The sequence below is a fragment of the Bombus flavifrons genome, chromosome 1 (genome assembly GCF_040668555.2).
Source record: "Bombus flavifrons isolate JBK064 chromosome 1, iyBomFlav1_principal, whole genome shotgun sequence".
NCBI classification, from domain to species: Eukaryota; Metazoa; Arthropoda; class Insecta; order Hymenoptera; family Apidae; genus Bombus; species Bombus flavifrons.
Window position 1 is genome coordinate 1,070,209 of NC_138442.1, and position 27,524 is coordinate 1,097,732.

General features: G+C 30.8%; 1 protein-coding gene across 3 annotated transcripts in view; it reads left to right on the forward strand.

The window, feature by feature from the left end:
* Nucleotides 1-1,570: 1,570 nt before the first annotated feature.
* Nucleotides 1,571-27,524, forward strand: part of LOC138184155 (uncharacterized) — a 358,970-nt gene continuing 333,016 nt past the window's right edge. For all 3 annotated transcript variants that reach the window (XR_011174265.1, XR_011174266.1, XM_069121862.1), the window contains exon 1: nucleotides 1,571-1,929. The gene's annotated coding sequence lies outside the window, so the exon portion shown is untranslated. The remainder of the gene's footprint in view (nucleotides 1,930-27,524) is intronic.

Consider the following 27,524-nt stretch of genomic DNA (forward strand, 5'->3'; position numbering starts at 1 on the left):
TAGTGTATATAAATGTACATTGTATATTTAATTCCATTAATCTGTACACTATTAATACATTCAGCGTAGTTTATATCTGCACGGATACAAGCGGCACTTTCAATTTGGCCACTATTAAAACATGTTTTTAGTGACTTCGTGTTACAATATATTGCAATTTAATGCAATTACATGTAAATTCGTTGAGAATTAAATAATATAAATGTAAACAAGCTGATTGGAAAAATTCGAAGTGCGTTTGACAATACAAACATTAAAGTATGGTTTACATGTGACTGAAATAAAAGATTATTTTGAATGAAATGTAAAATTGAAACAAATAGGTACTGTTTCTAGACAGAAGGCAACAGAAAAAGTGTAATTTTTAATGAAAAAATTTTAGACAATATAGTCGTCAGACAATGTTACTTAAATAATTGAATAGGAGCAACATATGTGTGTATCAGTAGTGATATTAAACTAAAATCTTGATCTTTATTGTAGAGCTAATAAATTATTATTTAAAGAATAATAAAAAATTTAATATATAATTTATAATATATAATTTATATAATATATATTATATAATATATATTTATAATATATAATTTATATAATATATATTATATAATATATATTTATAATATATAATTTATAAATTTAATATATTTTGAATACATATAATACATATAATATATTGATGTTATATAAAATCATATATATATATCACTGTTCAAAAGTATTCAGATACTGACAAAATGTAGTTTAAAGCAAAAAATTACGGATAAATCAAACTGCTATATATATTTTACTTTTTATAATCGTTGCAGCAACATATAATAGAATATTACAACAAAAAATGTAAATTAATTTTGAAACCCGATGGCAATAATAAAATTGCAGCTTACAATTATAAAAATTTAAAAAAATACTTAGCTTTTTATTTACTAAATCTGCTTATAAAATCTCCTTATAAAAAGTTATGTGACATTACATTAACTTTTACATAAAGTTCTTACATTGTACATTTATTATTTTCCGAAGTACATGAGATTCTTAATACTGATTCTAGGAAGCTTAATAAATCGGTACATATATGCATATATATCATACCTATATGAGAATATGTTTTTTTAAATTATACCAACTGTATGGAAATTAAACAAGTATGATTGCCAGACTAATATGATTTCGACCATGCTTTCCGAAATTACTACAGTCACTTATAATTCCAACAGGTGAATGAGATGTAGGAAGTTGTAATGATCTGATGATAAACATTTAAAGTACGCATCGATACAGAAGAAAACACTCTCTGTCACATCGACTTCGACTAAAATAGAAATCTGTCTGTCGATAATGCAGAATTCTATCTCTGCAACAATCGATACTTTTGTATCTACTTTCATTTTTGCACAGATTTCACTGTGATTTTTCTTTCACACTTTCTCATATATCTACAATCGGTAAAACTGTAATTTCTTAGAGCGAACGACTGGCGTCTCTGATCGAGAAATATTAAGCGCAGGAGCCAGGGGCACGATTGTCCTCACGGGTTGCTAGTCAGCAGGAGTTTAGTCGGTGCCGGTCCCGAAACGCGTTCACGTCTGGACATTCTACGGGACACAATATCTAAAATGGCAACAAATATGTACATTTGATAGGGCAGTCTATTCGAGGAGAAATCCGATTCTGTTCGACCAGAACAATACGGCATGATGAACGGCTGACGAGGTATAATACGCGGCATGAACGGATAGTCGAGGGACCGGTGGTTGTCAGTTCATTCCTTAAAATTCCGAAACGAGTTCAGCTTCTCGGGGGTGTGATATCGCTTTCCGTTTAACCAACTTGCCATATACGGCTGTTACCTGCGCGAAATAGACGTGGTGTGTGGGAAGTTAGGCATTCCAATGGCACGCCCGTGACCAATGGTTCCACAGGATAGAGGTAAGCAATAAGTTGTTCACGTCGACTCCTTCGTCCTTTTTCACGCCACTTTTCTATACAGCACGCGCCAATCATTGTCACCGATTGGTGACAAATTTTGATTGAACTGTGTTTTTTCAAGAATCCACCGATTAATTGATAGTACGGTAGAATTTGCCTTTATATCGAAACTTTTGTTATTACTTGTAAGATTCAACAATGGTCAACGAATCTATAAGAAGTCTATAATTATTGAAAAACAAAGATAACATGCTTGTATTTTATTTAGAAATTGAATTTTGTAAGTTGAATTCGTTTATATCGAGATGTTTTGGTGCTATTGGTAACATTCCACGCTGATAAATGAATCTTGTGAAGGCTATAATTATTTTAAAGTGGGACAACATCTTAGTATTTTATTGAGAAAGTAAGCTTGATAGATCGAATTTTATAAAATGAAATTGCCTATTACGTTTGTATCAAAATATTCGTTGCCTCATATCGATAAGACTTAACAGTAATGAACAAATCTATCAGAAGTTCGTAATTATTTACAAAATATGCTTGCATTCGATTTAGCACGCGAAGTTTGCGAAAATACTTGTGTTGAAATTGTTTATCGTTTTTGTATCAAAATGTTTACCCTGATGTGATTTAACAATAATGAATATATATGAATCTGTATCTATTAAAAAAGAAACAACATGCTTGTTTAGAAAATAAGTTTTGTGAAAGATTTCTACGAAAATGATTTTATATAAATGGAGTTTATGGGCAAGTCTATTTTAGAAAACTTTTCTTCACGTTCTTACTCATATATATTGTACCATCAGTACTCCTTTCGAAATATTTAGATCTATGATTGAAAATATTGTCGGAGAATGTATGTTATGGAAAATTTTATAGTGTTTATCGCATTTAATAAAAGGATTAGAACTTATTAAGGGAATCGAATCGATAGTAACTTTGATCCCTCTTTGACTTACTCTGTTCGTCATTAAATTCCTCGTGGACATTGATCCAAGAATTGCAAGTAATCTCATAGTAAGATGAAAATTGACTGAATTAGTTCTAGACTGGATAATGTAGAAATCCTGCAATTAAAATTACAAGTTCGATAACTGCTCTTATCCAGCTCATTTCAATTAATCACTTATAGCAAATTGGATTTTCAATTTCACCAGATAAAGATGAAATGATATTCCTAAAACCATGTATACATTTCAAATACTTTTTATTAATGTAATTTTTCGTTAACAATTAAAAAATTTTTATAAAAATTAATTTCTAGCATTTAAAATTAAAATTATGAATAAATTTGAAAAATTTAGTTTATTAAATTTCGATATGAATATTAATTTTAGTGACGTTACTACATATGTATGTTTAATAAACATTCATCTTCAAAAATATTATATAATTCTTTAATATGACACGTTCATTAAGTGCGAAACCGGATCTTACTTTGAGGTAGACTACCTGTTTTCTGGTTAGACGGATACATCTATTTTCATCTTTGAATTACAGTTCTCTTTACTTAGTTTTTATAAGCGCTTAGTATATTAATTGCAGTAATGAATATTTTAAATAATTTTTCCTTGGATAAATTTTATAAAGTACTGGAATATTTTCCTTTAAAATATGAAAGGAAATATTAACTGATATGTTTAAATAAAATTTATGTAACGTATAATAAAAATGTCATTAACATAAATAAAGTTTGTAATTGTCAGAGAATCATTATTTTTACGCTTCTGTTTAAAAAATTAACAAGTTAGCACCGTTTATGAAATTATTTATTAATTAATTAATAAAGTATTATAATACATATTCATTATGAAACTCAAAAAATTACAAATTATAATTAAAGTTATGATAATTATTAATAAAATAGTATAACATAAATTTAGTTATTTATATTAAGTTTGGTGAAATAATTAGCTTTCTCCGAATGGGTGCTCCGTAGATTGTTGCTTTACAATTCTGGGACTATTTGCTTTATTTGAGTCTTTCCCTACTTGTGCACAGTGGGATTTCCATAACATTACTTTTAGAGTGTTATATTATTATTTCAAACTGATTCATTTAATTATAGTTTTCCATGAAGTCATATTATTATTTCAAAATAATTTTAGTCAATTGTTTGCGTTAAACAAATTTCAAAACGCAGTATACCCTATACTTGTAAAAATTTCATAAAAGCCGTCTAATCATCAACTTTCGTAGTACTATTACGTGTAAATTTATTTATGAATCACTATATACAGGGTGGTTGGTAACTGGTGGTACAAGCGGAAAGGAGGTGGTTTTTATTTTTTTTTTTTTTTTATTTTTCCATCGAGACAGCGATGTACAGTGAGATCCGTTATAACGTACCGCACGTGTACCGAGCGAAAATTCAAAGTCGATTTTCTCGAAAACAAAGCCTCAAACGAAAAATTTTTATTCTATATTTTCGACATATTTTTTCGCGTAGAATCACCCCCTTTCCGCTTGTACCACCAGTTACCAACCACCCTGTATATAACATTCATATTTCTACTGACTGATGTGATGAAAACAGTGCTCTATATTAATAAGTTATTTGGAGCATCTTTGCAGGCTTCAAAGAAAGTAATATCGCCATAATCTTATAAATTTGCTTTTATATTTTTAGTCTCTTTTAATTTAGGAGAAATTCAAAATAAAGGAGCCACTTCTGATTTCGGTAGTTCTTTAATATGTTGTCAAAGTATATATGCTTTAATTTATTTTATCCGATCATAATTCATTCATTTTTAACACTTTGACTGCTACGTCGAAATCACATGTTTCGCTCAGGACGCCACAGTGTTTTAACACAGTGTACCGTTAGATGCAAGATTTCTTCTGATTTTTTATTTATTAATGTTCTAATAAAAACGTTTAATCGTTCAATGGGACACTTCTTATTTCAAAATATATTCTATTTATCGGTTATATTCAAAATGCCCTAACTGAATTTTCATTCAATTTTTACAATTGTAAGATGCTCAAGCGCTCCGGTCACCAATGACCACGGTAGCGTCACAGGAGAAACCGTGGCCGGTCATATATGACCAACGTGGCAGTTAAAGTGTTAAGCAATAACACTAAAATTTTTTTAACTATAGCACTGTTTCTGAATATTAGAATTATCATATCAACCATAGGAATAACAGAAATCAAAATAAACATCAATGAAAGTAAAAAACAAATAATCAATAGTAACATAATTTGCTACGATCTCGTTAATCATAATGATTTTACTACAAGTAGGAGAGTTATAAAAATAATAAAATTTATCATACAAATATTAAGAAAAGACACCAACACTGAGAGACAACAACCAAGACAAGCAAAGAAAGAAATTATTCGAGTACTTCAATACTACCATAACTTGATATAATCTTGTCAATTATATTACCTTCAATCTTTACAAATTCTCACCAAAAACATTGGATAGTTCAGGAAGTTGCTAATGGCATTTAGAAGATATTTCATTAAATTTACTATATCTGTATGTAAGTATTCAACTTTTTATCGTGAAAGAATATTTTGTATCTATTTCTCATTGAAATGTATCTTCATCCTCATTGAAAAGATCTTTCTTTCAAATATCATCAAATATATCATATATAAATATATTAAATAAAATCGTCTGATCGGAGACACTCTAAATATTCTGAACAGTCCATTACAAAGCTACACTGGCTCTCATAACCAGCCGGGTACCTTAGCCGACTTATAGCAACAATAAAAATGTATAAAGTAGTGAAAAAATGGCTAAAACTAATATTTATCATCTTGCTATATACTCGGCTAATAATTAATTTTAATATTTGTTTAAGCATTAGTCAACAGTAAATTAAAATTGTGAATGTAGTTTTTATTCAAATTTCTTAAATATTACTGTTCGAACTAACGATAGTCTTTTCATGGGCTTAGGAGGACCTTTTTTATCTGATCTATATTGTCTGGAAGAACAGATATGTATTAGTCGGTCAAAACGGTCATGCAGTTTTTCACATGTAAATAAAAAGCGATTTTTTTAATAAAAGGGAATATTTTTATTCAATATTGTATTGTCATTTTGATTTATAATCTTCTCGCATTTTTCGAACAGTGTCAAAATCACATGTTTATAAAAATCCCCATCTTCCCCGCAAAATTGAATATTGCCACACGAACTTACTGGCCAACCTAATAATTTAGTGCTAAAGTACTTTTGGAGAATACTTTGTTACAAATCTCGTTGAAAAGTGTTGAAAATGACAACGTGAGTTCGTGCTCGCCATCCATATGCAGATGCGTTAGTTATAAGAAATAGTAACTAGAAGATAGTCCTAGTTACAATCGATAGATTTAATCGATAGGCTTAAGATGCTTTTTTGTTTTTATCCCTAGTTTTTGTAAGCGCGTGCAATAAAGGTTTTTTTTATCTCAGAACAGTGTGATAGATTTATCTATTCAATAAAATAATAACTATTGTGATCCTACCTCTGAGTATAGAAATAACAACAAAAAGTTATATTATAAGTTAATTTTTTGCAAATATTAATTTTTTATATATATTAATTTTTACTGCATATTTAATAATCCTTTAAATAATCTTTTACCATATCATAATAATAAAATAATAGTATAAACACATAATTTTCATCCGCAGTTCTGTAATTAGGTTATATCTTGTCAAAAATAAGTGTATAGATGTTCGGATACTTTTGATTGATAGCGCATCATCGAAAAAATGATTCCATTTCTACAAAAGCACCTTGCAGAATATCACCTAGGTATTTTCATCCCGAAAATCTTCGACTACCTATAGTACGGTTTTCACCGTATTACTTCGAAACAGAAGTTCGACATTATTTTTGCAAGGGCACTACATAGATTCATTTCAGACGGGACACGCGTCACAAAGTTTCTTATGAGGATTTTTTAAAAATTCAAGACAGACCGTAGGTGGGACAAGAATACATATATGTGTAGCGCAAATAACTACGTAACCAGACGCGATCTAGGAGAGCAGTGAATTTATGAATTCTCGTCCAACGTAATTTGCTTGAACCGTGAATAAAGACCGTAATTTACGGCAGGGAGATTGTTATCCTATTCTCTCTTGATATTATGCAGAAATTTTTGTAGCAAGGCGCTCTAAGGTTGCCATAGTTCGCGCGTTGTTGCCTGGTTCATTCGAGTTTGAACGAGACTTATACATTGTCGGAGATAAATCACTTTTTTCGGAGGAAAAATCCTGTGATATATGGGCAACAATAGAGCATTAATGCTTAGACTGTACACCGCGCAAGAATTGAAAGAAAAGCTTGAAATACGAGTATGACATTGGTTGTTTGGATTCTTGTAATTCAGTTGTTGGTGTAATTTATCGGCTATTTTCATGCATTTTGTATAACTTACTTCGGAACAGTCTTCGAAAATGCAAAATATTTATTGAAATTCTTATTCTAATTCTCGATATTTTGCAGATCATTGCATAAATTTTGTGATTCAAGGAAAAAGATTTACTGTGTAAACTTCACAGATATTGTATCAATTGTAAAAGATTTCTTGCCAAAAAAATATTATCGACTTCAAAATATATATATTTTCAGTAATTATTATAAGCAATAATTTCTATTTTATTTGTATTTTACGTAGACACATATGCAGCAAAGATTACATATTTACTTACTAAACAGCATATTAAATGTATCACAATCTTTTTCAAGGCGGCGCAAAATGTCGTAAAGTGCTTCTGGTATAACAATGCTTATGCACCACACTATAATATTTAAACTCGTTTATATTTATGTATATTATTCAAATTTCAACAAATTCATACCTAACTGCATTAAATTATGATGTATTGTAATACAGTCACCAAGAGCATGTCTTAGTAATGGCCAAATTGAAAACTTTTGCTTATATCCGTACTGATACAAATTGCGGTCAATGTAGTAATAGTGCGCATGTTATCTTAATTATACAGGGTGGTTGGTAACTGGTGGTACAAGCGGAAAGGGGGTGATTCTACGCGAAAAAAGAAGTCGAAAATATAGAATAAAAATTTTTCGTTTGAGGCTTTGTTTTCGAGGAAATCGACTTTGAATTTTCGCTCGGTACGCGTGCGGTACGTTATAACGGATCTCACTGTAGATCGTTGTCTCGATGGAAAAATTAAAAAAAAAATTTAAGAAAAGATTTTTAATCTATATTTTCGACTTCTTTTTTCGCGTAGAATCACCCCCTTTCCGCTTGTTCCAGCAGATACCAACCACCCTATTTATACATTAAACTTGTCTCTAACTTAAGATACAACCGTTACAATTACTGATGCTATACCATTAGAAATGGAAATAAGCTATAAATTAATAATATTTTTAATTTTGCGCCGTCTTCGAAAAGGTTGTAATATATTTAATATGCTGTTTAGTAAGTGATAAGTGACCTTAGCCGTTATCGCATATGTATTCAAATAAAATATAAATCAGATAGAAATTATTTCATATCTTTTAGCGCATTTCCAAGTCGTAAAAATCTTTTTGGCTATAAATCTTCCATTATCTTTTATTTTACATTTTTTATTATAGTGATCAATATTACAGGGTCAGCATAAAATAATCTTCATTGTCGTTAAAAAAACTTCATTTCTTAATTCTCATTAGGCTGCTCGCATGCGAATGAGGAATAAACCAGCTGTACTCAGTCACATATTATACCTCGAACAGTGATACAGAAGGATATTTCTATAACTTAATATTGTGTCATATACCATCTCGCACTGGAAGTAGACTTATGCTTGAAAACGAATCTAAAGGACATTATTTGTTGCGGCGGTAACGCGAATTGAAGCCTATATTGAGAAACAACCGTCACAACAACAAACAACAACAAACCGTCGAACAATTCGCTTATGTACAGCTAATTATTGAGGCAGTTTTGAATTAAGTACATAAAGAAGGAGTAATTGCGAAGGACTGTTGCATTCAATAACGTTAGCGGGGCGTGCACAATTTATTTTTTTTTTTTTTGCATGACTTATTTATAGTCGTATCAACTACGAGGTCATTAATGACTACTTAAGGCTATACACTATACCAGATATATCATTATGGTACTAGCGTTACACGGGTTCTAGTACTCTAGGATAGCACCAAGACACTACTAATCTAATGTTTTAGTACGTACTCCGAGAGTAAGCAACAATTTAGTACGATTTAGGACATGTGTGCCCTACAGCTTAAGGTACACTGCGAACTACCAGAGACTTCGCTGTAATGAGGACATACAATTCCGAATAAATCAAGTTGCAGAGGTGCCGGTTCCTTCAGGGTTCAAACCGGATACTTCTCAGTTGATCGCGAGTTATGTTGTAATGAAACATATTAATTTCTGATGGTTTGATAAATGATTCTATGGGAATCATAGAGAAATTTACACGGTCAGTACTTAAAAGAGATCAGCTGAAAGAGGGAAAATTGACGCACTCAGTACTTCTAAAATTTAATGATGAATCTATTGGAATCAGATTCAAAGATATCGGTAGCTACATTCCGAAATCTCCAGTAACAGCAATACTTCAAGTGTGAAGACATTGTGTAACACAGCAGGTAATGGAGACGTTAAGCGAAAAATGTTACAGCTCCTCCTAAGCTGAAATATTATTAAGTAACTATATACATTAATTACAAGGAACTATACTAAATAGAGCCTTAATTGATCCTGGCGAAGATAATTTTGTAGAGGTTCAAATTTACGTCGCTCTTAATCGTGAGAAGTTTAGACGATTTAACCATATCCGACTTAGTACCAAACAAAATTCTCAATAAACTGCATGGCGATACAACACTTGCAGTAATATAAAGATTTCTTTCGCGAAGACACAACTGAGATTGGTCTTCCTACGACCAATGTGTAAAGACACAATCTAGCTATACTTGAAACGAGGATTTAGTAATAAGAAAACACGAATCAAATCAGCTTTGAGCGACAAGTCTATGTACGGGAACGGATGGATTACGCTTCCTATACGGAGGAATCGAAAAAAGTTACTATTTCTACATGATGTAAAAGGTTTGATCCCGATAGCTTAATCCAATCGAGAGCAATCGACGAACATGCATAAAAATTAGATTTTTGCAAAGAAAGATAGTGTGCAAAAAAACAAATATAAAAATATTTTATAACTGTATATGCATGATAGATACAAAAAGAATGAAGATGAAAAGAATGAGAAATAAAAAAGAAGAATATACGCATCGAATTGAGACACATTCCTCCTTTTTCGAAGTCGGCATAAAAATGATAGATCTCTGCCTCTAATAGTTCCACACCAAAGTAATGAAGGTGATGAAAGTTAAACAGATAAAAAGTTAAACATCTAAAAAGGAAACATTAGATAAGAGATCTTATAACATTAACAATACCATTCACTATACATGTGTGATATATCAAACTAATTTTTTCTAAATTAGAAAGGTTCTATCTTTAAGAAATCAAATTCTTTAAATATATATGTAAACTATTATTTTTTGAATTATGCTATCAAATCAATAAAAAAAACATTACGACTTTTAACATGCCAAAAATACACTTTACCATTTTTATTGATATTATGGTATTTACATACAGCTGATAATTAATGAAACTTTTACAAATTACTTCTTATTTGTTTCGAAATTAACAAAATAGATATATTTAGGAGAAACGACAGAAAATCAATTCAAATGACTAAAGATTAGTTATTAATTTTCATTAAAACGATAGAAGCTACTTGTGATTTTTTGTTCCATGTCACAGTAACAGTGTATTAAATGAAAAATTGTGCAATTTTCCAAGCCGTAATTCACGTCGTAAAATTTTTATCTATGAATTTCTGTAATGTAATAAGTGTTCGATATGTAACGTATGCGGGACGCGATATTAGCTATTGAGAAAAATGAGAAGGCATTGAATATCGTGCTCCAGGGACAGCAAACTGGAAAGCCATTCTTCTTTTTTCGCTATTCGCTAGATTACCGGATATACTACGTCCTCATTTTTAAAAGTATGCATAAAAGACTATTATTATTTCTCTTTTCTGATAGAAAAGATCCGTTCGAGAACATATTCACCGTATTTGATTCCAGAGTTCTTTTTTATAAACAAACAATCTTTTATTTTCTAACTATTGTTCGAAGTCATTTATCATTTTACATCAATAAAGTAATCTGAGAATAGTCTGATAAATCCAATTTAATGTAATATATACAAGTGGCATCTGTTATTTGCCTCTACAGGTCATCCTACTCCAAGCATTAGTGCAGATCATAATATTAAAATTTACATTGATTCTCTTAGTACTTTTTTGTTTCCATGAATCTAACCCCAACCTAACCCCAAATACAAATATAGCAACTAAGTTTTGTATTCTCATAATTAAGAGAAAATATAACGAATTTACGCAAAAATCCGCAAATAATGTACGATAGTTTAGGATTTTTCTGAATTCCATCACATGGGAATATCAAACAACGAAAAAACCGATGTCCTGGTTAAAACAACAACTATAGAACAAATTGATAACTATATTTGTATTTCATTTACTGATTTTCGTGAACCATTTAAGTACGAATGTAATTAGAGTACGAAGAAGTGTATAAAAACTCAGGGATACATAACAGGCAAAGAATAAATCCAAGATTATTTTGAAGACGATAATAAACCATGGTTCGCAATAAACTCTCATGAGAGTTTGGCGTCACAATTAATTGACGTAAGTCAGATCATTACAATCTTTTTGCGTTTCATTCGCACGTTGAAATTATAAGTGATATAAAATGCAGTTACAACTTCGGAAAGTAGGATTTAAACTATAATCTGGCAATATCTCTTGTTTAATTCCTATAGAGCTGATTCAATGAAGGATTTAAGAAAATATAAACTGTACTCGTTACCGAACATGAAGCTTTTACTTTATGAACTAGATATTAAAGCTCGTCCTCGTGTATACTTTTTTCTTAAAAAATGTAATTTCTAAATATAAATTTTCTGTACAGTTAGTGTCTAAAATCTCATGTATCGGGAAATGGTAAACTGTAAGAACTGTATGTAAAACCTAATGTAACTGTATAAAAAGAGGTACGAAGATAGAAAGATGTAGCACGATAATGTGCACACACAACGAAATCTATTACGTGGTAAATTTATGAAGGAAATAAACATATACAGTTATTCACATTAATATCCGGACACAGCACTATCTCTGTATTTGCTATTTTATATGACAAGAGATGATTTAAATACCGCCTTATTTATTCTACGAAAATATGAACCATTTATTGTAGCTTGAAAATACATTTTACTCTCGTGTCACACTACTATTCTATCAATTCTTTAAAACAGTTCGAACTATATAAAATAGATTTACTTTGTATAATTAATGCCAGAAGAAATTAACAGAATGTAGAATAGATACATCAGATACAACACTTACCCATCGACAAACAAATTTTTGAATGTCTCTTTTGTGAAGAGATAATCAGCAGATTTTGATTAGGAAAACAACAGTTCCATCTTCATATTAGTGACAAATAAATTACAAATGTTTATGCAAATTCGTATTTTTATTAATATAACTAGAAAAAATAGAATCTAAATGAAAATTTAACTCTAAATAAATTTAAATATTATAACGAGTACATCAAGTACTTTATATACCTTTTAATATTATGTGTAATCTGTTCATTTTTGCATATTTTAATGTCCCATAAATGCATAAAAATCCGTAGTCTACCGATAAATATCTACTAATTTTTTTGATGAAAACTTTTATCTTAAAGTAATTTAATACATTTTACTATAAAAAATTTCTAGAATCATTTCTTCAAAATTTGTTTGCAAAATGAGATTTTTATGATATTCTTTTCAACAAATATTCATTTGTGTCCTTCTAAAACGTCTTCGATATTCTTCTGTTGGAAATAGTGTGTAGAATTTTTATTCGATCTTTTGAAAAACTCATAATTTATCTTTACGCTTCGCCATACGAAACGTAATACCGTTCCCCTTTTTATACGCGAAACTCTACAATTTACATTAATTTCCGAGTATTCCAAGAATAGAGCGCAACCTCTTGAAAAAACATGACTCTACTTTGAATTCATTCGATCGAGCTTCTAAGGGAATTAGTAACGTTGTTACTGATGAATGAAAATTACTTCAATAACAAAGGAGAAGAGAAAGCTTTGTATTTTGTTAAACGAAAAAACCTTGTTTTCTAGGAAAAGTTCAATTACTTCTGTACTACCTTTCAAGATGCAAATGTAAACAATTGAATATTTTATGATTTGTTGTTGTTTCGCAAAATGAAATTTCTCAAAAAGGAACAAGTAACGACTATTAAGCACTATTTTCTGTACAACAATTTGGAAGAAATATATAAAGTATATTTATATACACGATGGGGCAATAACTTTAATCACCTTGAGTATTCGTTTCTTTTAAAGATATGGAAAATATTTGTCTATAGAAGTTGTATGACACAGAGGAAACTATAATATTGCAGTAGTAATTTTTTTTATAGCTGGAGAACTTTAAGGAGCATTTCTGTAAATTGCATGTTGTACTTTGCTATTTCCGAGAGAGTAGAGAATGTTTAGACGATTTACAATTTACAGAACGACCCTAACAAAAGATCATTCGACAATAAATAAAAGATGTTCGACAAACTGCCTGCTTGCATTAATGCAACTCTCACATTGTCGGATTTCTCAAACCTTGCACTTGTTATCATTTCCGCATTGATTATTTTTAATATTTATTATATGTTTAAAATGGCTATTCATGGTGTATACTAATTCTCAAAAAAATATATGTTTGCAGTAAATATTTTGCAATTTCTATATAATGTACAGGATGTAAAGAAGATAAGTGAAAGAGGATTGTATAGATTCTACATCTTCGGATTGGTGGATATTTGTAAAAAAAATTTTGTGCAAAACCAACCTTGACATTAAAATTCAAGGTTCAATCTATTTATTGCAACGTATTTAACTCATCACGAAGAACGGAACTCTTAAAGAAACTAGGATGGTAAATAACCTTTCTCTCGGAAAAAGAATACTAAACTTTTAATAATTCTTTATTAAACGAGCTTTATTTACAATATGTCTATATCTATATATTTATATTTATTTTTAATAAAAGAAGTTATTTCTTTTATACATATTTAATAACATATTTAATAAAAGAAATAATTGATGAAGTAGCAGGAACTTACAGATATATCAGAATACAGTAATAATAGAAGACTCTTACGTGTATAAAAATGATTTTCAACTAAGTTAACAATTTGGTGATCAAGAATTAATATTGCGACATTTAAATCCATATCAAACATTAGACAAGGCTCAGCATTCCTAAAGAAAAACAGATTAATTGTCGTCCTTGCTCGTGCATGTTTCCTAATGAGCTTACATATTAGGTCGTCCGAAAAGTTTCTCTCGTTTAATGGATGCACAACATTTTTCATTTTATACCGTTTTATCGAATTACGTATGATCCATTTTGTTCTATCAAAATAAAGATCACATCGTTCGACAGATTAGGTTTCATGTTTGTATAAAGATGCGTTGTTGTAAAAGAAAGACACTTTTCGGACAACCTAATAAAATAGGTCGTCGACAGCGCAGCGAATACGAAAGGAAACTTATAACTTTCTAAAATTCGCCGCGTTCATGTACTCCAAATAGCTATATTGTCACTCCACGAAATTTTTGTTATTGGATACTACTTAATTTACAATTATGCTTTTCGGACCATATAATGAATGCAGTAGCAATGCAATGCAACAAGAAAAATGCAATGAAGAAAGGAACAAAGAAAGGGAGAAATGTAACACATAATGACAAGTTTATTAACCTGTATCAATAGAGCTACTTTTCTTGCACCTGACTACAAAATGTAAACGCATTGTTAATGAAGCCAATTATTAAAACTTTAACATTCTTTTGGAGGAGGAGTCAATTGCGACCCATAGTTCCTTTGAGACCTTTGCTCCTCGTGGTGAGTAGAATAAATTGCAATAAAAATTATGTTAGCCTTGAAAATCATGTCCAAGGTCAATTTTGCACGAACTTTTTTTACAAATCTCCTTCAGCCTACAACTTTAAAAAATAAATTTAAAAAATTGCAGAAAAGCAACTTTCTAAATTATTCTACATTACATACTATGAAAATCATTTTTTGCAGAAAATTAATTGTTGCTACTTTCTTTAAATATTTAGAAAAATATCCATTATTGGAGTACATAAGAGTTACACTCTTAATTTTTTTCACATAATTCCGTGAATTTATCATCTATTTCTAAAATCATTATATCAAGATACTCTTTTAGACATCAAATAATAAAATGAATTAATTTTTTTACAAATAATAAATAACTATTATGCAGATAAAATATTGGATTGAAATGAATTTAATCGGATAACAATTTTAGATAAATATTTGTTGGAAACAATTCGAATGGTCACAATTCTGTTTCCGATATCTTCAATTTATTCCGCAAGGAGCACTGCGTGTGTATGCGGATGTTCGAAAAGTGAAAACCGACCAATTCCAACCATTAGATAATGGACGTCCACTGCTCATTAAGGCTTTTCCAGGCACCGCGATGCGTCCGTCACACCGTGCCGTGAAAAAAGCTTTCCCGATCGGCTTCTTCGCTAGGGCTGCGTCAGCTAGGTAAAGCCCGGGTGGAACGAGCGCAAAGGGCTCTTGGTATAGATCGCCTCGTTAAAGAGAGTTTGGAACACGAATGCAATCACGGGATTGACTGGGAAAAAATCCTTCTCGATCCAGCTAGGAATTTTCGTGTGTGTACGCGCGTGCCTCCCTATTGAGAAAGGCACATAAACGTGTGGAACGTGAGAATGCCGACCGTTGATCTGGTTAGGTCGTCACCATCGAGAATTTCACAATTTCCGAACGAATCCAATAATTTCCTCGTTTCAGAGGAGCGGGTTCGTTCACATACAAAGTATTGGTTACGTCGGAGAACTCGATCAACTTAACGATGATAAAATGGATTTAAATTGTACCTCATTCACATGCACGCAAGACTCGAGAATATGTTGGGCACCATGAAGGAAATGGCTGACGGAAAGAATATTTTCGATAATGCGTTTTGGGGTTGATTATGAGAAAATATTTGAAGAGATTTGATGGTTAGGTGTGGTGATGGAAAAAAGGAATATGTGATTTGGAGTTTGTCCTTTTTCCTGATAAGTAATGTATGCATGCAAGTAAAGTTTTTTCGTTTGTATTTGGGTTTTGTTAAAGAATTTAAATTTTTGTATAAATATTTATAGATTTACTATACTAAGGTATAACCTTGATTTAATGAAATTTAAATGAGAGTTAAATTAGTTTATTGATTTTAGAAGTGTATTAAGTACTCAATTTAATAACTTATCATTTGAATTTAAAGCCAGTTTGCAATATGCTGCTAACACTCGATAATATTTAATGAATAACCTAATTAAAGTAATGGAATTATTTAACTAACGAAAGATACTGGAATTAATTAATAATATTACTTTAGCTAATTTTAATGTAAAACATTATTTAACAAAAAGTAATTAAAAACTAATGACAAAGTACTATGTAAAGCTAAATAATCAATAAGTGTATTACATAATATCAATAATATTATCATACACAGGACATTTCCTTCAATCTTGATATTTCATTTAACTTTCCAATTTTATAAAACTTACAACCAAAGATAAACAACCAAAAATAAAATTGCTTTAATATTTAGCATTTGTTTTAAATACTTCTATACTGTCGAGATCAGTGCTTTTGCAAAGTCTTTTACGTTTCTTCATTATGTTTTTTGTTGTTATACGTACAAATTATCTGATAAAAAATGACAATAAATGTAATGATATAAAATGGCAGGGCTTAGTCTTTTGGAGTGAATAACTTACCGGACTATTTTACGATAAAAATTATGTTACTGGTTTTCATTGAAATTACGAATTCTCAGTAATTTCAGGATAAATTTATTTTACTAGTCATGCGATAATATACTCAAAGCTTCTTATAGATAATTTCATAATTATGTTTCCTCGTGTAGATATTTTTTCTTCTATGTATATTTTATATTTATTCTATTTATGTATATTTGTATATCTGTATGTGTAGTATGTGTATATTTATGTTATATGCGTATTATTAATAATAAATATGGAAGCTTATAGTTACATTCTTTGCAAGTATTTATTTCTAATAATATCTAATAAGCACAAGATATAGTAAAATTAAACATATTATATGTGTAGTATGTGTATATTTATGTTATATGCGTATTATTAATAATAAATATGGAAGCTTATAGTTACATTCTTTGCAAGTATTTATTTCTAATAATATCTAATAAGCACAAGATATAGTAAAATTAAACATATTATATTCTTTGTTTACCACGTATTAGAGAAAAGGAATTATGAATGTTGAATTAGACTAAAAAGTAAAATAATTCTATTTATAATTCCGAGCCATATAACAAAATATTTTACTTTAAATCGCTTATAATTAGATATTTATAATTGGATATTAATAATTTCAAATTATATATCCAACATGAGCGACAAAAAGAAATTAAGATAGTTCGAATGCATAAAACTAGTAAAATTTTAATTATTAATATTTTGAACAATTCTATTAAACACAAATAAATTTTATATGTATTCTTTATCATTGGTATTTATCTGTTATAAAGTAAAATAACACTCATTACTTGAAATTTCCGATTTTTGCTGCAAAAGAATTCTCTAGTCTTAGGCTATTTTGCGTAATAGTTTAATCACTAAAAGAAAAATATTTAAATTAAAAAGACAACTCTATCCGTGAAGAGGAAAATTAAATGTTCGACGTTACTCGTATCATCGCACCGCCAATCGATCAATTTTTGCCCACATGAAACTACGCACTTGCCCACCGAAAATTTCTGTGGAGAAAAAGCAACAAAAAGAAGAGTAAAAAGAAAACACCCAATAGCCATCCATCTAACCGAAGAGGCGTCCGCGGCTCGTTTTCAACTGGCATCGACGACACAACAGGCACACAGAAGTGCAGGACATATATTGAAACCCAGAATAACTGGTAAAAAAATCGTGTCAACGATCAGCGCGATGAAGCACCTGAATTAACCGCAGTTTAGTGTTTACCGAGCCCTCAACAATGTCTAGCGAGCAGGCAATCGATAGAGGAACGTGCGAAAAAAGCTTTCGGGCCGCTTTTATCGACGAGTTTGACGAGGTGTGCACATATCGTCGAACGATGATCGGTAAAAGCAACATAAAGGCTGCGGCATTTCATCTATGCAGTGGATTGAAAATTACAGTGATGTAAGTCAGAATTTTAAAGATTTGAATCTAATTATGTATTTCAACTTTTAAAAATATCATCCCTTTATTTTTTTATTGAAGGAATTGGAATCTCCATATAGAGATTACTATGCAATACAGTGTACATTACACAGTTTAAAACAAATTACAAGTACGGTTAGAATCTGTACATAATTTTCTTATACTATTAAGCTACAGTTTTTTAAAAACGAATAACTAAGATTGCACTATCGTTATAGTATCGTAAGTAACATAGTTATTTATAGTATACGTATAGTATAGTGAGGTTGCACACTAAAATACTAAACAATGATGAGAAAAAGGTCAATCTCTGCAGTTGTTTAATTAATTTAGGTTTCCTATTTATTTATTACAAATATTTATTACAGCTGTACAAGTGTCTACAATGCCTGATATGTAGATGAACTCACAAAAGTGTTCAAATACTTGTTACATAAAACTTTTATGAATATATTATGTGTGTCGTACAAAACTCTCTGAAATTTTGCGCTGTGAAGCGGCCGATCAGCATTTGATTGCTTATGAATCGTCACTTTGTTGAATAAGAATCGCAATACAGACAATTTCGCTATCAATTGAAAAGGAACTGCTTACAACACTTTTAAGTGTTTATCACTTCTCTCTCCAGTCCCATGTGATATCAAACGTTCGAAGGTTCATGTTTCTTTATATGCTTCGGGTTTGAGTTTCGCCCGAACATTAGCATTTTTTCTCATTTCCATATGTCTTCTTTCTGTTTTCAGGTTATTGAGATTTAACGAATATATTCAATTATTCTTTGCACCAACGCAGGAAGTTACAAATTAAGCTTAAGCGATATGAACGACGCTATGACCCTTCCCTTGAACCCGTATACTTACTTGACTGTTTTCACTTCAAATTTTATTTTCATTTTTCCGAAACCGTTACTAATTGGTGCGTACCTAGCTTAGTTTAAAGATATGAAAGGAGCATAGAAATAGGCATTTATTCATCGCAAATCTATACTAAGTACAAGCATCGACATGATACTGTAGAATTGAAGAATAATTATACGAGAGTTCACCAAACTAACATACGCCTTACTTATTTTGGCTTCACCCTCTTCCGTTATTATCTCAAACCAAGAGAAATTCATGGGACCTAACATTTTGTAAAGTGATGCAGCAGTCAAGTGCTGGCTTTTGTCACGTAAATTTTTAAGGGTTGGTTGATGAAATAAAATAGCTGAGTCGTAACACAACTATTAACTTTGTTTCAATTGAACTTTATTATGAATTCAGCAAGCATAATGTAATACACACTGAATTAACATAAATCACAATTCACTCCAACCACGTTATGTAACACTTAGTACGCGACTGTTATAAGGGTAGAGACCGGTAAAGATATGTTGACTATTCCGAGGGTACAGAATAAGTAAGTTTTACTGACGATACTGTGTCTGAGGAAGACTAGGGGTGGGTGTGTCTAAGGACACGGGACTATCGGATTTGTTGATGACAATTTTGGTTAAGGAAGTGAGGGTAGTAGACATCGTCTCCGATTGGATAATAAGACAGTTGGTGGACCAGGAAGGGTTTTAGCCGCCCTCATGAGAAAGTTGCTAACGGAACATACCAGACGTGAGGAAAACCTACTTTCCGTGTTAACCCATAATAAACAATAAACGTAAAAGGAAATCTAAGAAATCTGGTCTCTGATGTGTATTGGCGTTACACTTTCTTCGATACTCCTATTTACGATAACGCCTGATTAACTAGATATAAGGATCTTTTTTGCATCAAGGTCAAGTGCTCTAAAACAGTTCTATGTGCAAGTGAATAAATACCTCAATGATTTAACGTCTAAATATCCGAATGTAATAAATCTGCAGAAGATCCGCTATACTTGCTGCATCTTCGTAATATGATCAAATTCTTCAACAATTGTACTAGATCGTCTACTGATCCACTATATTACAAATCAGTATTCTTAATAAATTCGATATATACTAACAGTTCCCGTTTTGACAAAGGCAACGGGTGTGTTGTTGTATATCAAGATAAAATTTTTAAATACAGTCTGGATGATACACGTTCAATTTTTTCTGCGAGGTGTATGCAGTAAGATCCACTCACCAAATCATTAAAATTGAAATTGAAATTGCTGATGCGAACAAATATTAAACTTTAATATTAAACTTAAATTAAATATTATACTCGCAGACTCTAAAAGCGTAACTAAAAGCATGAAAAATCAAATAATCAGTGAATCAATAATACAAAAAATTCATAACAGATTTCCTCTGGAAAAATAACAAAAAAGTCACACTAAGTTGGATCCTATACCATATGGGCCTTATAGGTAACAAAACCGCAGATAAAATAGCTAAAAATGCTTCAACCATACCCTTTCAAAGTACTTTAATTTTATACGGAGACTTCAAAAGTTTTTTGATTAACAAAATAATTAGAAAATGGAATGATTATTGGAAAGTTCATACATCTTGAAAGATTTTCATGGTAAGGAGCAATATTCATGAAAACGTTCTATCAGCTCAATTAAACAGACGAAACCAAACAATCCTTACTCGCTTAAGAATTGGCTATTGGTGGCCATCTGATGTCGCAGAATAAGTGTAACGAATTTAACATGAATATCACAAGCAACCATGTTCTCGGAGACTGTTCACCTTTAAATCTCACACGAAAAAGCTCTCGGGGGCAAAAAAGATTTAATAGCAATAGTTTCACTCATCAACGATATACGTGTTACATATATCTGAGAAACTATATTAAAATAATAAACTCAACTATGTTTCAAAATAACTAACTAGCAAGTATATAGTTGCTAATGAACTAAGATGTTAATGCTACTTCAAATTTCTAAATAAAAAAAAGAGTATACTCAAGTGTAAATCACTGATTTTAATGATACATATTTCACTGAATCTTTGTTGTAGTTTCCAAAGAAGGAATTCATCTACAATATCTAAACAACTTCGAAAAAATATTATGTTGTTTACAAATATAAACTTAAAATTTTGTAGAGAGTATAAGAAGACGCATTAATTAATACATAAAAAATATAAAATTTTATTTTTAAAAATACCGATGACATTGAAATTTCATAACAAGATGATCTTGAGAAAAAGTTTATTCTACAATTTTATATCCTAAGTTTAGTCTTAAAAATAGTGTAACAATAAAATAATGCAACTTAAAGTAGTATAACTTTGCCCTCAGGATGTTTTTGTAAAGTTATAAAAAAATGGAGATGTTTAGGTGTTCTGATTTAGATGTTGCAGTTTATACAGTTGGCGCAGTTGAATTGGTTCTTTTTTTTTCTCTTTCATCATTCTCCGCCAGAAACGAACGTAATATGTGTAGGAAAAAGCCTCAACTTCTTGCCGGTTACTCGCTGAAGCGATATTTTATTCGCGAAAATTTGATATTCTGAGTGTGGTCGGCGAGAAACACTTTCATACGTGCATGAAATTCGATGTAAGTCTGAATTTTTCAGGTGATAGTGAATGTCGCTAAATGAACCAAGAAAAGTTTATAATGTTGAAAAATTAGACAGCGGTATTCATCTATGGTTCGTTCATCCTTACGACCATCTAATTATTATATTCATTTCATGGTGATCATTGAGAATAAATGAGTGCAGATCAGGTTTATGATATGGTTAATGTATTAAATACGATAAGTAATATTTCGAACCGCGTCTTATCTAACAGTTAAAGGACGCTGTTATTAAATTGTTTCTTTAGTTTAGATGGAACAAAAATGTGTTATGTTATGCTTACGAAAGTTATCTCAATGACTATTACATACGTATGGTTTCTTTAAGGTGAATAAAATTCCATTTAATTTTAAGTTGTGAAACAAATAAATATATTTAACTGGCAAGATTGGTTTAAGAACGGAGTTAACTATTATAAATAATATATTATTACTTTTTTAAGGTTGTACCGACCTGTAGAAATCATTAGTACTCAACCACTTTGTAATAAAAGTATATCGTATTATTAAGTATCTACAATAAAAGTACAAAAGAAGTACAAGAAATTTGGTCCGTAATGTACGTTTTGCTCGAATCTACTGTATGGTAGCGATGTGTTAAAAGATAGACATAACAAATTGTAGGTTTATATATATATTAGTGACAACGTATTTTCTTAATATTATGACAGATTATTTAACCTGATCTGCCGTTATTTAATCTTACCATAATTTATAACTAAACTAAGGACTCTGTAAAGACCTTGGCAAGGTGCTTGAGTGAATGTTCAAAAGTCGATAGCCAGTGATTCGAACAGTCGAGCTATGAGGTATCAATGATATAACTATTTAAAAGATGCGTGACATAGTTTACTAGTAGATAGTTTACTTGATGGTAAACGACCTGACGTCGCATTGCGAAAGGTAGAGACTTTGTCCGAAGGATCTGTATAAAAGATGGAGTATAGAAGGCACTGATACCTTTTTGATAAGGAGGCTATAAGGAATCGCATGATATCAAGAAAACTCAAAAGAGTACAGTCGCTTTATAAGAAGATCTAATATACAAAATAAAATTGAAGACTCTTAAAACCACGTAGTACACAAAAAATTTTGATTGGGCTACTATAATAGAATAGTCTAAAGTAATCACGTTACATGGTCTATCCTGTATAACAATTGAATATCGAACAAAGTTTCGAACACGATAATAACTAACTAGTTTCGCGAACACTAGAAAAACAATATTTTATATACATTGACTACATATACCTTTCATGAAAGTTTTAATTAAAAGTGTGTTTTATAACTGGATCAAACTAAATAAACATGGTACAAATATGACTTTTTACAGTACTTTAATGATTGTCTGTATAATGTATCTAATAATTCTTCCAAGACTCCAAATGCAAATACATATGTATATACAACTAAATATTCTTTTAAGACTAACATTAATTTTTCAACTTATTATATTAATTTAAATGACTAAAACTAGTTGATTTGCAATTTCTTTGTACATCAAAATTACTAAAGCAAGGCCAAGATCCGAAAAAAGAGGATACATTGGGAAATGTTGCACAAAAAGAGGCTATTGTAAAAGATTTAAAAGAAGGTTATAAACAAACACGTGTTTGGAATTCACTTGCAAATATTGTTTTTCGTTGTATCCTATATAGGGACTTAACATACATAGAAATTAAATTAATTAAGATTTTATACTTTTGAATTGCTTTAAATTGATACAAAATGGTAAATACTGAAAAGGCGAATGTACTATCAAAACAAAATGACATTGTACATGTATAACAATTTTCAATTTCAGCAAGATTTGAATAGATTTCGGTCAACGTTTTACATCTAGGAGTGGTCAGGAAACAAACACGAACTGACGCGAATATTATGATGAGAAGTAACATATGTTGTACCGTCTCCTTAACAACATTTCTTAAGCGTAGCCGAACGTGATATGAATAGTACTGAAGTTCGTCCTCGAAGAAAATACGTGTCGTGCGTGAAAAGTTTGCGCGGAGATGTACGAATCTCGCGAAATCTCGAGAAGCGATGAATTCCATTTTTCTCATATGTCCCCGCGGAGACGATGTGGCGCAACGTGCTGATGTGTACGCAAATTCGCTAGGTATATCTGAAGATGTTACTGAATATCTAGTAAGAATATCTGGATAAAGAGACTTCTGCTCACTTTAGATACCTATTTAAAAATGGATGAAGTTTTAACATTGTTTTCAATTCAAAAAATCGTCCTTCACTTCTTCATCTTTAGACAAATTTCAATACTTGTAGAAATTTTTGATGAATATGTTATGTGTTTTATGCAAAGAGACATAGCAATTATAATTATATGGGTAAAGTTAGGAACAAATCTGTAGATACAGCTATATAGAAGTTAGAAGATATTTAGCATAAATATATGAAGGGTTCACGAGGGAAAGGAGAAATGTTAAGATTTGGCATTTCTCAGAACACGGAAATTTATATCAAAGTAAAACATAATTTTATTTTTCATTTTATTAGGCATCATCTTTAACTTTTACTTATAATTTTAAGTAATATATAACATGTTAAACTACAAAATGAAAATCATTTCCTTATTATACATCTCAATTTTCTATAGCTGCTGTAAGACTTTAATTTGCAATACAACATAACCAGTGATAAAGGGCACATACAGGAGCATACTCAAAATTCATTAAAATTGACATTCTCCTTTTTTTCCCCTGAATCCGTCATACTTATACTTATTCTAAGTATTTTAGCAAACCAATAATCCATTAATTAATAATTAACTAATATGCAGTATGACCATCTTGAACAGTTATATACAGGGTGGTTGGTAACTGGTGATACAAGCGGAAAGGGGGTGATTCTACGCGAAAAAAGAAGTTGAAAATATAGAATAAAAATTTTTCGTTTGAGGCTTTGTTTTCGAGAAAATCGACTTTGAATTTTCGATCGGGACGCGTGCACTTTATCACGACTCGTTATAACGGATCTCACTGTAGATCGTTGTCTCGATGGAAAAATTTAAAAAAAAAAAATTAAAAAAAGATTTTTATTCTATGTTTTTGACTTCTTTTTTCGCGTAAAGTCACCCCCTTTCCAATTGTACCACCAGTTACCAACCACCCTATATATTATTACATATAACAATTTCTATGTAAAATATAGTTATTTATATATATATTAATTTTTATTCAGTAATTAATTTCTTATTAAATATGTTTGCAATAAATGTCTTGTACCTTCTATATACATTTTCAGATCGATTGCAAATTTTACCAATATGCTCGCGATACACTTCTCGTCACAATCGTGCCTCATTACAATGCTAATGAAATTTCGAAATGCTTTGTATAATATGCAGCAAATATTTTTGTGAGCCTCTGTATATAGATATTATACAATAGAAAGAATGAGTATAGATAGAGGAAAAGTAAGTAGAAAAAGTATACGTAATATTAAATGAACTTGTATTTATAATATTCTTAGGTAAATGGTGAATTTATATAGTAAACGATATAAATGTCAAGAAAATTATATTTTTAAATTGAAAAGAATATTTCATTAGTAATAAAGGAAAAAAATTATGAGTGATGGAATAATTTACTTTAATGTTAAAGGATATAAAAAATAGAGCTATGATTATAAGTGTCATGTAGATTGCAGCCGTAAAAGATGAAAGTATAAACAAATAAATAAATTTAACTAGTTTGATATATTTTTCATCATTTATTATTCCTCCTCTAAATCTATAAAAATGGTAGATATTTAAACTCGATAACGCTTGAAAAATACATATATAATGTTATTTGCTAAATTACTGGGTTATTTTATTTCTATTGAAAATAATTACTTTTGATATTTTGTTTACAATTTCGACTATCCAGTTATCTGTTGCTGAGTTTATTTAACTACAATTATAACAGGTTGATAAATTCTTTATTAGTATATGTTGTTAACAGCCTGTATGGCCACAATTTATATATATATTATATATATATTATTTTATTATAACAGGTTGATAAATTCTTTATTAGTATATATTGTTAACAGCCTGTATGGCCACAATTTTAGTAAGAACTAGGAATCCTTTAGAAAATATCTGCTACTTACAGTTTACTAGACCAACTTCAACAGGATTATAAATTCTTAGTGAAGATTCACTACTGAAAATTCATGTCATCAAAATTTCAAGAGGATTACAAATTCTTTATGAACATACAGTAACTCACGGAAGCATTTGAATATTTAATGTAAAAACCTTTTTTGATATACAAAATATTTTGAAATTTCGTTGGCATTGTAATGGAACACGATAATTATAAATTCTTTCGCTACATCCTCCGTAAACAACGCCAGTGCTCAGGAAGACAACATATCAAAAGTGTACACATTTTATTTTATCGGTTTTATCTTGGTTATTTCGAATCACTTTGTGAAGAGCGAAGTCTATAAAAAAATATTAAAATAAGAAAACAATATACAAAATTGGAAAAATTAGTAGTCATACCTTCACCTTCATGTTTGGGTACAGCAAAATGACAACTGGTCCGGAATCGTTATCGGGATGGAAAACCGGGCATATTTATAACTTTGCAGGCCACTGTCTCTGCTGAGGTAGCGTTACCCGTCGGAGCGCTAGGGCCTGGAGCTCGAACGGAGGAGACACTGCAAAAATTATTTTTTTTTTTTTTTAACGTGGAGGAAATCTTCATAGACACCTTACTACCCTTGTGCAGACGGGCAGAAGGTAGTGCCGGATTCTTACCGGCTAAAACCTCCACGGACGGGACACGGTAGACAGTGCGCGAGAGTCGATCGCGTCGGCGGGCCCCTGTGTGCTTAACACCAAAGCACATTTAACCAAGTACTTCCAGAAAGTACACCCACAACACACGCAAGGGAGGGGCTGGCCGCTTGCCTGTAGTATATTAATTACTTTTAAGAGAAATTTTGTTTTTTCCGTCCTTTTTTTGAGTACGCCATGCCGAGGATTCGAACTCGCGATGCGTCGTCTTCAGTACTGGGCTTTAACGAGCTTAGCTGGCTGTCCCGCCTTACCAGATTGTCATAGTTCTTTTGCAATTTCAACCCATACTGCTTTTTTTCTCATTATCACTATATGTTTTATTTTACTGATCATATAAAGAAGTATTTCTAACAAGTTCAGTAAGTTTTTCAGAATCCAACATTAGTGTTCCTTTACTGTCACAATTCTGTCCAAACTGAATCGAAACATATGCACAAAGTCAGCACCGATACGTTTCGACGCCAGTACTGATGCGTTCTATGTTCGAAAAAGTATTCTTCGCGAGAATGCATTAAAAAATATTTGTCTGATTGGTGCTGAACGGATAGGTTCATAGTACGATTAGTTCATGTTAAATAACCATTGTTTTCTGTTTAATCCATTTATTATTAACTAACTACTTATTATATTTACGATACTACAATATACAGGGTGGTTGGTAACTGGTGGTACAAGCGGAAAGGGGGTGATTCTACTCGAAAAAAGAAGTCGAAAATATAGAATAAAAATTTTTCGTTTGAGGCTTTGTTTTCGACAAAATCGACTTTGGATTTTCGTTCGGTACGCGTGCACTTTATCACGTCTCGTTATAACGGATATCACTATAGATCGTTGTCTCCACCTAACCACGAGTTACCAACCACCCTGTATTATTATAGTACCATGGATGAGGAGCCTGGGGGTGTTGTG